Source organism: Chiloscyllium plagiosum, unplaced genomic scaffold (genome assembly GCF_037043375.1).
Source record: "Chiloscyllium plagiosum isolate Xiang-an unplaced genomic scaffold, Cpla_swu_hap1 HiC_scaffold_25, whole genome shotgun sequence".
NCBI lineage: Eukaryota > Metazoa > Chordata > Chondrichthyes > Orectolobiformes > Hemiscylliidae > Chiloscyllium > Chiloscyllium plagiosum.
The window spans coordinates 25738540-25754164 of NW_028270163.1; the positions used below are offsets into that span (position 1 = coordinate 25738540).

The following is a 15625-nucleotide window of genomic DNA, read 5'->3' on the forward strand; positions in this document are numbered from 1 at the left end:
TTGGGCACATTTTTCAGAAATGGTATTACAGGATTCACAAAGATTAACCAAAATAATACCAAGACAAGCCACTTTCTCTGAACAAAATGTTAAACAGAATGAAAGGTAACTGAGAGATAAGTTTACAATTCAAACGATGTGCAAGAAGATTTGCATTTCACTGGTTGCGTTGGCAGTAAAAATTCTCATCAGCAATGTTCATACATAAATATTCTAAGTATCCATTTCAAACATATCTTATAAAATGTTTATAATTGTTCCTCCTGAACTCCTTCTCATGGAGGTCAGACTTTAGCTTATTTGATTAACTTCAATTGATATGGTTAGAACCAAGGTTAAAGGAAAGCACTCCACTGGTCACAACATAACAGAAAAATTGTTTTTTACAAAGATGTGCAATTATACACCTTATCTACATTAGGTTTTAAAAAGAATCCAGCAACCATATTTCTTAATAAACAGTATTAAAATTATAAATGTTATTCAATCATACATTCAAGACTATGGGCCTAGTGTGGGAATATGGGTCTTGTGCATAGTACAGACTCAATGGGTTGAAGGGTCTCTTCTGTACTGCATGATTCTATGATGTGTTAATCTAATTTCATTAAGTCTGAAGGAACATTTTGCTATGGAGCAACAGCCTATGTTTAAATATGTGTGAAAGATGCTTTGATATGATGATGCAGTTGTACAATTTGAAGGTATAATCAAGTAATATGATAATAATCTGTAAAAATACTTTAAATTATATATTCAAACCACATTCTTACACTGACTTATCCTGTTAGCGCAGTCAAAGAATGCAATTTTACTGCAAATTAATTCAAATTTTCACAAATATAGCCCTGTATTTCATTTATTTTTATTGGATCTCCCTACATAATTGTGGAATATTTTATGGAGGACGGTGATTTGTTTCATAGATTATTCTTTGAAATAAGTCAATTCTGTTGTTAAGATTCTGGTGCAACATCACTCAATATGTTTTAAGGTTATTGTTGCAGCATAAGCAACAGAAACGAGAAAGAAATATCATGATGTCTGAAAAGAAAAGAAAGTTGGAGTAAATAGCAGATTACAAGCAGATCCTCAAACATTGAGGTTTAACTGAGGGTGGTCTCGATGCTATAACGATAGAGTAAATACAGACTGAATCCAGGGCAGAGCTTGAACTGACATTAGAATGGAGTGGAGTCACATTTACTCCCTGATGAAAATCATCATTGTTTTGTAGTAATTATTCAATTTGCACTCAATGTCAATGCAATATCATATGAATCCATTTTGCCCTCTACCTTTATTATTAATGGTTGGTTTTCTAGGCTAGCAAATCATTTAATTTACTCTGTCTTTTCCAATTTGAATACAAAATAATGGTGTTATGTCACATAGTCTGCACTAATAAAGGCCTGCAAGAGAATGGAAGCAAAGTGGAGGTTGATCAAATAGTTTTTTGGGGGGTGGGGGTTGCATGTGGAAGTAGTTCCAACACCATCTTGTCATTGGCATAGATTCTAGCCTCTGGCAAACTAGGGTGCAGGCTTCCATGAAGCTGAAAGCAGATTTGAGTAATTGTAACCCCAACTAGGGGCTATTGGGAAAGGCCACAGGCACTTGGTCAATGGCAAGATAGCCCCTGCCATAGTGGAAGACAATGTGCTTCATGGAGACTACCTCCTTATGGCAGGCCATGTGGGAATTGGAGGCACAGACACTATGTCTGTCTTTTCTCAGATGGGTTTCTACTCTTGGCACAACACATTAAACATGACATCCTCTGATGACATCCTCCAATAGTGTGCTGCAGTTTCCCTCTTCATCCTCCTCAATCTTTCATATGGATTATTCCCCTTACATGTTTTTCACTTATTGTTCAACTCAATCAAATTGCCCTCATATGGTATCCATCAAATGTATCCAATCATTTCTTAAAGATTCTATCCAACTAATTTATCATCTTCAGGCTGGTATTTCATCCATTGTGTGCGATATGTTCAATTCACCCCAAATTCCACCAATCATATTTTATTCCACCTGAACAAACTCATTCTTGCACTGCAAACCCTCCCTCACCCCTCCTCCCAACAGGACTCATTTACTTTGGTTCTCAATCATTCAGTTTAAAATTCTCATCGTCATCTTTCAATGTTTTTATAGCCTTGTCCTTACCCTCTTGGTGAGCAACGACACGTAGCCCACTCACCAAAACACTCCATTTTTCTGACTATACCTTCATTTACCCTTCCTTTCAGTCCAATGTAAGTGGCAATAATTTCAGCTGCCAACACACCCTGCAATTGCCTTGCTAACTCTTATTTCCCTACTCTCATTTAAACCCTATTCAAAATTCACTTTGAAGTTTAAAGATTTGTTGATAACTCTCGCTGGCTAACTATGTTTTTGTGAAACACCTTTGCACCTTTTTCTCCATGAGAAGTGTGTAACAGAACTCTGTCCTACAGATGATGATTAATATGAACACCCCTCCTGGTGGTGTAACATATGAAAACATCCAAATCAACATTACTTGTTGAAGTAAAATAACAAAAAGGAATCCGCTATAATACATGTTTTGTGTACACATCTACTTCTGCTTTTGTATACTGCAGAGCCTGTTGAGTGCTCCTGCTTGATGGAAAGAAGAAGTGTCCTTTGTTCCATGAGGAAGTTATGAAGAAACTTCCTTTTTCATGGATATAATATGTTCTAAGAACTGTGCACTTTTGTTATTTGGATTGTGTAGTTTCCTATCCAAAATTGCAATTCGGTTTAATATGCACTGCTTTGATGTGAAATTGCGAAGTTGGATTGAAATTAGATAATCCCAATTAATCAAACTGCAGAAGTTAACTTTGCAGAAATACTGATAAATGCTGATCACACCTAGCACCTAGATAATAATGTTTGGTGTTTCTATCCCAATTTGGTGCATATCTCATTTATATGGCATGTCACAACTGACATTATGGTCCTAAATCTAGGTCTACATAAATGTCCATTCGCCATCTTGAAATATGCAAGAATCACCCTGTATCTGAATGGACAAAAACCATCTCCTCACTCACAAATGGTAATATTCAAGGGAAATACAAAGCAACTGTATTAAAGTCACACTGAAGCTTTTCCAGGAACATGGCAGCATTGACACTAATGGCTGGGAGGAGCTTGCTGCAACTTGTCCATCAGGCTGCACCATGCTTTGAGTCATAATATTTTAATGATGAGGCAGAACAGTGGTAGCGAAGGAAAGAAAGGAAATAAATCTAGCGGTTTGGATCCCACTATGTCATGGGATGTTCTGGCCAATGCACCCAATGATCTGTGGTTCAAGAATTAACTTAATAGTCACATGAAGACCTATGACAGTAAGCTGTAACCCTGAGTTCACCTCATTCTTGAATGACAACAATGAGCATTTGCCACTACTTACCTTCCTCCAGCATTAGTAAGAACCAGCACACATAAATTCATCCACAAAGTTAGTTACTGAACTGTGAGGAAGACCATTGGCTGAAGTACAGGACAAGTTTGAGGAAGAGAAAGCGCTCATGAAAATGGAAGAAATGTAACTTGCTGAAAAAGTTTTTACATTTGGGAAAGTAGATGAATAGTTGCCAATATCCTAATCATGTTCCCTCTGAATACCACACCTTGGAAGCTAAATGCAACAAACTTGTACCTTGTAAGGCAACATTATTAAATTGTCTCAAGTGCAAACAGACCTCCTTTGGCAACACTGTCCAGACCAACAAGTTTCTTCCTCATCTGGGAGGGCTGGTAAAAAAATCTCCTTTTGTTACAGAACCCAAGAACTTGAACCACACAGTACCTGCTCAACAAACACAATTTGTTAGTTCAGAATCAATTATTCAGTGTTCCATACATCCTGTACACAAAGGGGCACCTAAAAAGGCATTCAGAACTCATACTTATGCAGGACTGACTGGTCAAGATCATAGACCACTATGGAGAGCACTGTTATTTCAGAAACCAGTGCAGCAGAACTTACCTTGGCTGAGGTCCTACAACCCAGAATAAATCTCCCTATGCCTGTTTTGACTACACCTTGGACTGTAACTTTCCAATTTGTCTTGGCTGGATTCTCCTTGTTGGTGAACCAAATCTAGCAGCAATTTTCCAAACAATTTCATAATCTGTTTGCAAACAGACATTGAAGGGATGTTCAACATCAGTATAAAGGCAAGATGTAATACAGAAGATCACATTCTCTTTCGGGATAAAATCAAGCACTGGGAGAATGGCAGTAGACAAATCTCTTGCAGAGAGCTAGCATGGACATGATGGGCTAAATAGCCTCTTTTCAGTATTGTAACTATTCTAGAAATCTGTAATTCAGCCACCTACTCAAATAACTACCAAAGTATTTTATGCATATAGGTCTGAGCAGCCACTGTCTGAATATCCACGGTACCTTTTGCTTTCAGATGGAGCAACAGGTTTTTCAGACTTGAAAGAGGAGAGCCACTTGCAGGGAGCCTACTCATAATCATGGGGTCAACAGGTTAAAATGGAGCTATCTGAACTCAGTGAGGATGATGAAAGAGGAACTGGAGATTTTCTCAATGTGCAACATTACAATATACAATAGCAGGCCCTGCAGCTCTCAAACCCAGCTGTCACTGCTTTGCCTGTGGTAAATTCAATAACCACTGCTCTGGATTTCTATCCATCATGGATATTTCAGTTTGAAGCTGGAAGCATTTGGAAAATTAAACAAGCTAGTGTTCACTAATATCAACCATGTCTCAGATACCCTACATTCCAAAGGATTTTTTGTGTTCTCCATGGACCCCAGGAGTTAATAACAAAAGACTTATCACCTTTGTCACCACAAAGGGTTTTACGCTATGGTGTCTAGCTGTTCTGTGACCATTGGCAATACTTTCCAGGCAAGTGCTACAACACCCATATCTTGTCGCAGTTTAGCATTATTTTTGATAAAGATACAAAGGCTGGCTGGTCACAGCATTAACTGTTGTACAATGGGTATAACCACAGGTGAAGAGGTCTTTCTATGACACAATGATACAATCTGATGTTGGAAGCTAAAGCTGTAAACGTGGAGCAGGCATATTTAAAACCTATTGTTCATCACTTTCCTGTAAACATGGAAACTAATGCACCATCTCTGCAAAATTCTACATTATAATGTATATATTATACCCCAATGACTGTCTGCTTTTCTGAATTCATACCTAATATAGGTATAGTTTGTGAACATGAAATTGAAAGGACAAATAGAATCATACAGTCAAACAGCATGGAAGCAGGCCCTTTGGTCCAACCAGTCCACGCTGACCATGTTCCTAAACTAAACTAGTCCCACCTAATTGCACTTTACCCATATTCCCCCCAAACCTTTCCAGTTCATGTGCATATCCAAATACCTTTTAAACATTGTAACTGTACCTGTATCCCCCACTTTCTCTGACAGTTCATTCTCACACCAACCACCCTCTGTGTAAAAAAAAAGTTGCCCTTCATTTCTTTTTTAAAACTTTCTTCTCTCACCTTAAAATATGCCCCCTAGTTTTGAACTCCCCCATCCTAGGGAAAAGAATCTGGTTATTCACCTTACTCATGGCCTTCGTGAGTTTACAAACCCCTCAGGTCACCCTCAACTTTCTATGTTCCAGTGAAAAAAGTTACAGTCTTTCCAGTTTATTTTCATATCTCAAACCATTCATTCCTGGCAAGATCCTGGTAAATATTTTCTGAACCCTCTCCAGTTTAATAATGTCCTTCCTGTAACAGGGTGACCAGAACAGTGACCAGACACAGTACTCCAATTGACAGTTTTTAATTTTGTATGAAAAGACAAAATGGAAGGCTGTGCATCAGCACCCATTTTACATCTCTCAGATTATTTCCATTGACTTCAACTTGATTTTCATATCACATTTACCTAACTCTGCCACTTCAATATTAGTCATCTACAAGTAACTTCAGCATCAGGTTGGAAGGCTGCCAGTGCATACATCACAGCGCAGACAGAAGTGTCTTGTGGCAGAAAGGTAGTGTCCCAATGTCTGAACAAGAAGAACAAAGAGAACAAAGAAAATTACAGCACAGGAACAGGCCCTCCAGCCCTCCAAACTGACACCGATCCAGATCCTCTATCTAAACCTGTCACCTATTTTCTAAGGTTTGGGTTCAAGTTCTACCCGCCCAGAGGTGTGTGATAACATGTTTAAACAGATTGGTAAACCTCATGATCACATACTGAGTGGCCTCAGCTGCAAACTCACTATCCTGATGTATTCTGGCAGCGGAGAAGGCACGCTATCAATAGAAGACAGCCATTCACATGATCACACTCACGCTAACTGAATTCCCAAAGCTTTAGAGATAAGTAAAACATTAGATGTCTGTGTTGTGATTGACAGTAGAGGATAAGTAGAGCCCAAAGCCCAGTTGGCACAAACTTAGTCAACAAAGATATTAATGCTAGTGCCATAAAATTCTTCTGTCAGAACATTAAAAATCTATTGCTACATTGAAAGAAAATTAAGAAATGTAGGCTCATGTTTATACAGGGCTTCTCATGATCACAGACAATGAAATACTTTGGAAGTGTAATCACTGTTACAATATGGGAAGTGTTGAGAGTCAATTTGCACGTATTAAGTTCTCACAAACAGGGATATCCCTGAAATATTATTTTAGTACTGTTTATTGAGGTAGCTAGAACACCAAGAATAACCTTCCTAATCTTCTTTGAAAGAGTGTCATGGAAAGATTAATGTCCATTTGAAAGAATGAATGGAATCTTGATTTAGCATCTTAGCCAAAGGATACCATCAACAAAATGACATCCTCCTCAGACGAGTACTAAGTTTTATACAGAAATCTGCTTAGTGGAATCTGAAATTTTGATCTTGAGGTGATGGCGCTACCAACAAACCATGGCTAATGGAGATAGCATGCGTTTTCATGCAATTGCTTTTGCTTCCTATAACAACACATACATTTATTTTGATTTGACAAATAAACTGTTTCCACTTTAGTCACATAGTATAAGATCATATAAGAAACCAGATTATCATTAGCCACCACAGTGCACTGTAGAAATAAAACAAGGCGCCTCAGACATGTCTTTGGTTACATTCACATGAAACCTTAGCATCTGTTTACTTTATATGATGATTATCTAACTGATAGATCCAGTATCTTGATATATTAGTAACTTGTGCTTTGCACAATCAAAGTATATCTTCAGCAGCCTCTCCAAAGGCCTTTTCTTGGTCTAATTGAGTTCAATAATTTAGCTTTAACTATATACAATTCATCACTGAGAAAACTCTCTCTGATCTTGTGTTCAAAGAGTCACAGTCAGGGTCTCTTGAGAAACAGAATAGGAACAATTCTCAATAGCTTTCCAAATTATCTCAAGATTCAGCACCTGTGCAGAAATATGCCAATATTTCATGAAATAATTAACATGGACTTTAAAACAGCCCATATCCTCACTTTTTGAGTTAATGTTTAAAATAGATTCCTCTAGTGTTTGCTGGAAATATTGTTCCAATGAATGGGGTTGATACATCAATTATTGAAATATTGTTGTAATCTCTCCTGCTTATAATCATTGGCTTCTTTCACAAAATTATATTGGAAATAATTTACAATGAGGGATATGGTTATACAGCTGACCAAGCTTTCCAAACTAAACTAGTTTCATCTGTCTGCATTTCACCGATATCCTTCTAAACCTTTCCTATTCATATACCTGACCAAAAGTCTTTTAATTATTGTAACTGTACCTGTATCTACCACTTCCTCTGGTAGGTCATTCCATACAAAAACCATCCTGTGCATAAAAAGGTTACCCCTCAGGTCCCTTTTAAACTTGCTCCTCTCATTTTGAAATTATACCATCTTGTTTTGAACTCCTCAGGGCAACCAGAACTGTACACAATACACCAAAAGTGGCCTGTACATTCACGACATGACATTCCAACTAAACAGAACTATATATTGGACAGAAGAGAACATTCTTATTCTGTTTTCTAGTACAACAGCAGCATTTTCATCCCAAGATGAGGATTGTCAGTATGGAGAATGACCTTGACCTCTTGAGACTCTATGCAACCAATCTTTAAATCAACTAATTACTGATCTGCTACAATATACACTGCGCAGAAATGTTGCCATTTCTGCTGATAACTCGATTGGTTGGTTGGCTAAATGGTAGTTCTGATGCAACACCAATAGGGTAGGTTGACTTCCCTCCATGCCCTCTCTCTCAGAGTAGAAGGCGATAGCAATACACCATGGACAAAAACAGCTCAGGGTGTAGCAGCTACAGACAATGAGACAAGGACCTGCCTACGGGCAGAGCACATGTAATATACTCATCTAGGATGGGCACCCACTAATAGGTCATTATTTGTTTTTTATAATACGTGCAAGGTCCTTTCTGTTCATAACTAACAAATATTGTGTGTCAATTTGTGGTAATTCATGGGTTGCTTTGTGCTAGGAATTCATCGACTGATTGCTGCTGGAACAAACGCATCCTGACTGCAATGAAAACAAGAGCAGTTTCCAATACACCACTCCTGCGTACCTAAATGTCTTAAATCGAGATTTCTTCACATTTAGAGTGATTGCAGGCAGAGAGATGATGTTCTTGTCCCTTCAGACCAAGCTGGATTAAAATATAGGACCTGATAGCGAAAGTAATACTAACCCAGCACACAACTTTCTCCACTTCATTGTCGGAGCCTATTCTCTATCGTCTAAAACTATGCTTCAATGTGACACATTAAACTTAAACATTCATATTTAATGGATTAAATTCAGGGAATTTTGAAATATTATTGTCTCTACAGTGCAATGCTTTTTCAGATTCTAACAATGTTTTTAGTTCAGTGGTGTATTTGGATGATGTTTTAATGATAATCACAGAAATAAGCAGGTGAATAGATGGATATTTATTGCAGCAGAATGCAACTGGTTGAACACATTTATGCAAGAACAGCACCCCTCCACCACCCCCCTTCACTACTCTCATTAATTTATCAGCATTCTGAACTGTGATAAGAAACTGAAGGAAAGAATATGTCAAAGTTACCTTTTCCTTTGAAAACATCAGGAGGTTTCCCATTCCCAGTCGGTGAGTTCCATCTAATGTTTTTCTTGACTGCAGCGTATAGTCAGACACTTGTAGAGACCCCAAGTGCTAGAGTTTAACCACATCCTTGATTAAGAAGATACTAAATTTTTTTAAAAAGTTGCTGGCAGAATTTGAAATCCAAGCTTTGTAAGTTTGTCTGATATGTACGCACTTAGAACAAACAGGAACTGAGAACATATATAGTCTCCTCAACAGGAAATAGAGGGTGGAGGCTGGAAATAACAGAGAAAAAGGAGTGGAGTTTGTAGTCCTGATCCAATCATGTTTTACTTACTTTTCGTATGAATCAATTTTTGCAATGAGTGTTTTAGTTTGCATGTTGTAGTGGAGTGCAAGATAATCAAAGGCTGTTATATAGTAAAATGAAACCTGTGCTTGAAAAATTTTCATTATATTTTGAATGTACCTCAACATTATATTCAAAACAAGTTCACAACAAGTTTTTACTAACCAAGCCTTAAAAAAGGCACCTTTAGGAACTTCCAAATCTGGTGGCAACAAAGATGGTCCAATAAAAGGGTCCTCACCCAGGCTCACATACCTAGCATCAAGATGCTAATCACTCAAAATCAAAACCACTGGCCAGGAGATTTCTGTGACCTCCACTAGGTCCCTGAAACAACTTCTCCAATTAGAGCTTGGCGTAGCAGGAGGCTCCCAGGAGGACAGTAGCAATGCCGTAAAATCTTCCCTCAAGAGGTAAAACATCCCTACAGAATTATAAGAGTGCCTGTCTTGTGACTGATCAAAATAGAGGAGACTGATTTGGGCAGGTAGTGGATATATCGAGAGATTTCAATGGGAATCTGCAGAGATGGTGTTGACTCATTGGAGAAAGTGCACAAACCTCCACACAAGGCAGTCACCTGACACTTTGAACATGAGCTAACCTGTACCGGTTGCAGATTGTGCATTGCATTTATCAGCCACCTCAGAGGCCATCGAACTGAAGTAGAAGCAAGACATTCTTGATCCTGAGGACCTGTTTGAAAAGAGGCTTGTGAAGCTATAAAAAAGGATATTCTAAGTAGGAATTTTGTTGTAGTACTTTGTAAGTTAATTCTAATAAATGGCACAAAGAATCCACAATAATGTGTCTTCCTGGGTTACGTTGCACATCTTACTCCACAAGTTATAAATCAGTTAATGTATCCAACTGTTCGATAGTAAATTATCTCCTTTATCTATAATAATGATAATAATATACTCAAAACACAATTACTAACTCTTACTACTGGAAATAAGAATGTGCACAAACTAGATGTGAATACAAAAATCTTCCAAGTACTGTCTAACAGCAGTGTTGATACATAGAAAAGAAAACTTAGAGAGAGTGTGGAGGGGAAACTGAGTGCAAGGTCAACATGTATCAGCAACTGCATGGAATCAGCTTGAGTTCAGAGTGAAGCTGAAGGCAATCAATCAGTGGCTCAGTGGTTAGTGCTGTTGCCTCACAGCGCCAGGGACCTGGGTTCAATTTCAGCCTTGGGCAACTGTCTGTGTGGAGTTTGTACATTCTCCCTATGTCCATGTGGGTTTCCTCCCACAGTCCAAAGATGTGCAGATTAGGTGAATTGGCCATGCTAATTGCCCATAGTGTTAGGTGTATTAGTCAGGGGTAAATGTAGGGTAGAGGGGTGGGTTGCTGTTCAGAGGGTCGGTGTGGACTTGTTGGGCCAAATGGCTTGCTTCTACACTATAGGTAATCTTAAAATAAAAAAACAGTGTTACAGACCAACACACCTTCAGAGGTTACATCATTTGATAACTTTGAGGGGAGTGAAAATGAATCTGAGAGACTCCAACAATAGAATTTCAGGCTGCAAGAGATTATTCATAGTGGGTCCCTGACAGTAGGCCAAACTGGAAAGCTCAAAGGATAGGGATGTAAACATCAGGGCAAGGGTTTAAACATCAAAAAAAATGAGCACAAGGGGTTTCATGAGTAGCTTGGGAGCTTTGTTGTTAAAATCAAAGGCAAGCCTTACAGTTGTTTATGGTAGGGGTTAGAGAATATTTGAGTAAAGGGAGGCATGGCAGGTCACCTCAGTCCTGTCAAATGAACATTCTGTTACATGTGAGAACTCCAGGATGCTTCTTAAATCCAAGACACCAGTTATTGAGGAAGAGTCATCAGCTGGAGGAGCTCCATCTCTGGGTTTCAGAGCTTCCAAAATATCTGGCATCCTGGCAGTATATCCACAAGGATGAGAGCTACATGGACATTCGTTTCATTAGATGGACACACCCACAGGTTGAGAGTGTGTAGGCTGGGTGGGAATGCATGACTGCCAAAGATAAAAAGGACTTTATCTTTATTCAGTTTTAAACGAAGGTGATGGTCTCCTTGGGAGATGCAGTTAAACCCAGGTGAAGCTGAAAGGTTAACCTGTATAGAAACTATTGAAGAGTTACAGCACAGGAAGTGACCATTCAGCCTATCATGTCTGTGCCATTTGAATAAACTAGCTGTCAATTATCATGGTTCTTACCAGCACCTGGTCTGTCACTTTGCTTGTAACAGCACTACAGGTACAGATCCAAGTTCCTTTTAAATGAGTTGAGAGTTCCTGTGTTAATTACTCATCTGGGCACTCTCTGGATTAAAAAAAAACTGCACAGAGAGGGGAGGAAAAAGACAAGAGTTAGAAAAATAATACAGATAGAGGTTTCAATAGAGGCACAGGCAGGAATGTATCTGGCCACAGATATGAATCCAATATGGCATTTTCCCTCCTTAGTGCTAAAGTCAAGGAAAACACTTCTAGGGAGGGAAGTACAAACAACCAGAGGTAATGGCCTATGTTGGCGCCAACAATGCAGATAGGAAGTGAAATAAAATGCTGCTGGCAAAGCTTTGAAGAGAGCTAGCAAAGATAGTGACCTTCATGGCAATCATCTCCAGGTTACTGCCAGCACCATGCCCTTGTGAACAAAGCAGATAGTTTGGAGACTTATGCAAGAGGGAGGGCTTTACATTTTGAGTGCAGTGGAACCAGTGTTGGTGGAGGATGCACCTACAGAAGCTGACAGGTTACACCTCAATAGAACTGGTATTAAAATCTTTTGGGAGGTTTGGTAGTACCGTTCGCTGAATGTTCAAATCAGGAGAACGGGAAGCTGGCGGTAAATTCAGAAGAGAGAGAAGCAAAGCTAAACCTGGAAGACAGAAAACAAATGTATGCTTAAATACATATGTAAATGCAAAGAGTCTAGCGAACAAGGTGGATTAGTTGAGTAACAGACAGACACTTGGATTAAATAGTTATTCCTGAAACATGGATTATTAAAGAGTAGGATTGGATGATCAACATTCCTGGATACAGGTATGTCAGCAGAGCTAAAGAGGGTGATTAAAAAAACTGAGGGTTTTGCTAAAACAAAATTACAGTCATGAGGTTGAGCATATACTAGGAAAATCATGACATGAGGCCATTTAAATTGACTGGAAAGTAGTAAAAGGGCAGTCATGTTGCTCACAGTTTAATACAAGTGTCCAATGATCAAAGGGAGTTAGAACAATAAATAGGCGAACGAGTTTTGAGAAGATTCGTAGCTCAGTTTGAGGTATTATTGTGAACAGAGATATAGAGCGAACAGCCAAATACTGATTTGAAGTTCCCCATTAGCTGTTCGCTTTATACTCCTGTTCACAATAATACCTTTACTGGCATAAAATTCACTAAAGAGGAGGAAAACAGCAACAAATTGCCATGCCTAGACATCCCAGTGCAGTGAACAGCCAATGGGGAACTTCAAACCAGTGTCTACAGGAAAACAACACATACTGACCAAATACAGAGTAACCTCGATTATCCGAATATCAATTATCTGAATATTGGATTGTCCAAAGGAGACCTCGAGGCCCCAATCGAAATATTACATCAAAGACGTGATTCCAACAGTGATTGCATCCTTTGTTTGCAGTGATTAAGCAGACACCATCTCCAAATGACTGACTGCTCACCCTCGCTCTCTCTCCCCACACTTTTCCTGGAGTTCCATAGAGGGGTGTACCCTGAACCCCCCCCCCTTCCCCACATAATCTCTCCAACATTGTCCTATACAGGGCAAAGGTGGAACCTGTCAAAAAGTTGCAGTTAAAAGTTGTGTGTGTGTCTGTGTCTGTGTGTGTGTGTCTGTGTGTGTGTTTGTCTGTCTGTCTGTGTGTGTGTGTGTGTGTGTCTTGTTGGCCGGGTGTTCCGTAGATGAGGCGGATGCGGATGGGGTGTGGGGGAGGAGTGGTTTTGGACGGGAGTTGGGGGAGGGGAGCCGGCAGGGGGGCGGTGTTGGACAGGGGTGGGGGCGGGCACCGGGGGGGCTGTGTTGGATGTGGTGGGGGGGCGGGCGGGGGGCGCTATGTTCTTCAGGGTTGGAGGGGCGGGGGCTCGTGCACAATGTGCTGCTGCCTCGTCTCCTGAATGGAGAGCAGACTTTAAAAACTCCAAGCCCCAGAGGAAAGGCATTTAATTGATTAACCGAATAATCGATTATCCGAACGAAATAGTGCCTGCCTATCTCGTTTGGATAATTGAGGTTTCTCTGCACTGAATTATAGAAGCAATTATCACAAAACCCCAAACGAAACTGCATTAGAACATTATTTCAACGAGCCACCACACACTGCAGTACAGAGTAACTACGCAGAGCAGAGGGAAATCATCTATACCGTGTATTCAAAAAGAACGAGTACCCAATGAACACAGTTGCCGATTTCTCGGAACAAACACAAGCAAACAGACAAAACATATCCAGAAACCCTAGCCACTCTCCCCTACATCAAAGACATCTTGGAAATGACTGCCAGACTACTCAGACCTCTTGGCATCATGGTAGCCCACAAAACCCACCAACACACTAAAACAGCAGCTAATGAATTTGAAGGACCCTATACAGACAACAAGCAAAATTAATTTACAAACCACTTTGCAAGAACTGTAACAAACACTACATTAGACAAATAGGCAGAAACCTAGCTACCAGGAAACATGAATATCAACTAGCCATAAAAAGACATGACCTATTCTCACTAGTATGAGAAAGGACACCATTTTGACTGGGACAATGCATCCATCCTAGGACAAGCCAAACAGAGGCACGCAGGAGAATTCCTAGAAGCACGGCATTCCAACCGGAACTCTATCAACAAACACATTGACTTGGATCCCATTTACCACCCCCTGAGAAAAAGAACAGAAAATGACATCACCACATGGAATGACATCATCAATCCAAGGAAACCTAAACACATAAATAGAAAGTGGGCCATGCCACCAGTAATTCACCAGGAGGTTCACTGATGATGTTATCTGGTATGGTGACAAAACGTCTGAAAATGAACCTTCCAGCTCAGCGAGCAAACCTATATCCAGTAAGTAGGCCAAGTTCTGAGAAGTCCAAAATCATTGGGGCAATAATAGTTGGGAATTTCAATATCAAAGCAAGGTTAAAGGCCACAGAATTCTTTCAGGAGAATGTTTTTAGAATGTACATAACAGGTTCCACAAGAGAAAGGACAAGTTTGGATTTAGATTTTGTGGCTGAAGTTGGACAGGTAGAGAGGCTATCAGTGGGAAAGCTTTTTGGTGGCATTGATCATAATCCACTTACATTTAATGTCGATAAGAAAATCCAGAGTAAGAGTTTTCAACTGGGGAAACATCACTGTTACAAAGATATACTAAGATATGGTTTTGCCAAAGTGGACTAGAGTCATAGAGACTTGACAGCATGCAAACAGGTCCTTCAGCCCATCATATCCAGACTAGTCATCAAATATCTATCTATTCTAATCCCATTTTTCATCACTTGGCTCAAAGTCTTGTGTGCTATGCCAGTTTACATGCTCATTCTAATAGATTTTAAATATCTTTCAGGCAGTGAATTCTGGTATCCACAACCTTCTGGATAATTATTTCTGCTCTTTAAAATTGTGCTCCTAGTTATTGACCACTCTATGAAAGGGAAAGGCTTCTCTCTAACTATGCTGCCTATGTCCCTCAGAACTTGGTACACCTCAATCAGATCCCACTCTCAGCCTTCTCTACTCTAAGGAAAATGATGCTAGCCCACCTTGACTAAAAACAAAAATTCCAGATGCGGTAAATCTGAAACAAAGACAGAATTAGCTGCAGAAACTCAGTATGTTTGGTTGCATCTGCACAGAGAACGTTGTCAAGAAGGGTCACTGGAACAAAATGTTGACTCTACTTTCTCTTCACAGATACTGCCAGTTCTGCTGAGTTTCCAGCTATTTCTGTTTTGTCCCAGCCTATCTAGTCTGTCTTTGTAGTTATATAGATCCTACTCAGGCATCATCTTGGTGAATCTCTTCTACACCCTGTCTGCTGCAATCACATCTTTTCTATAGTGTGGTGACCAGAACAGTACACAATACACAGTACACCAACTGTAGCCTAACTAAAGTTATATACGGGTCCATCATGATGTCTTTGCTCTTGT

At 39.6% G+C, this 15625-nt stretch overlaps 1 protein-coding gene across 2 annotated transcripts in view; it reads right to left on the minus strand.

Annotated features, from left to right (window-relative positions):
* pik3r5 (phosphoinositide-3-kinase, regulatory subunit 5) overlaps positions 1-9285 on the minus strand; it is a 96969-nt gene extending 87684 nt beyond the window's left edge. For both annotated transcript variants that reach the window (XM_088000527.1, XM_043714587.2), the window contains exon 1: positions 9101-9285. The gene's annotated coding sequence lies outside the window, so the exon portion shown is untranslated. The remainder of the gene's footprint in view (positions 1-9100) is intronic.
* Between the last annotated feature and the right edge of the window lie 6340 nt (positions 9286-15625).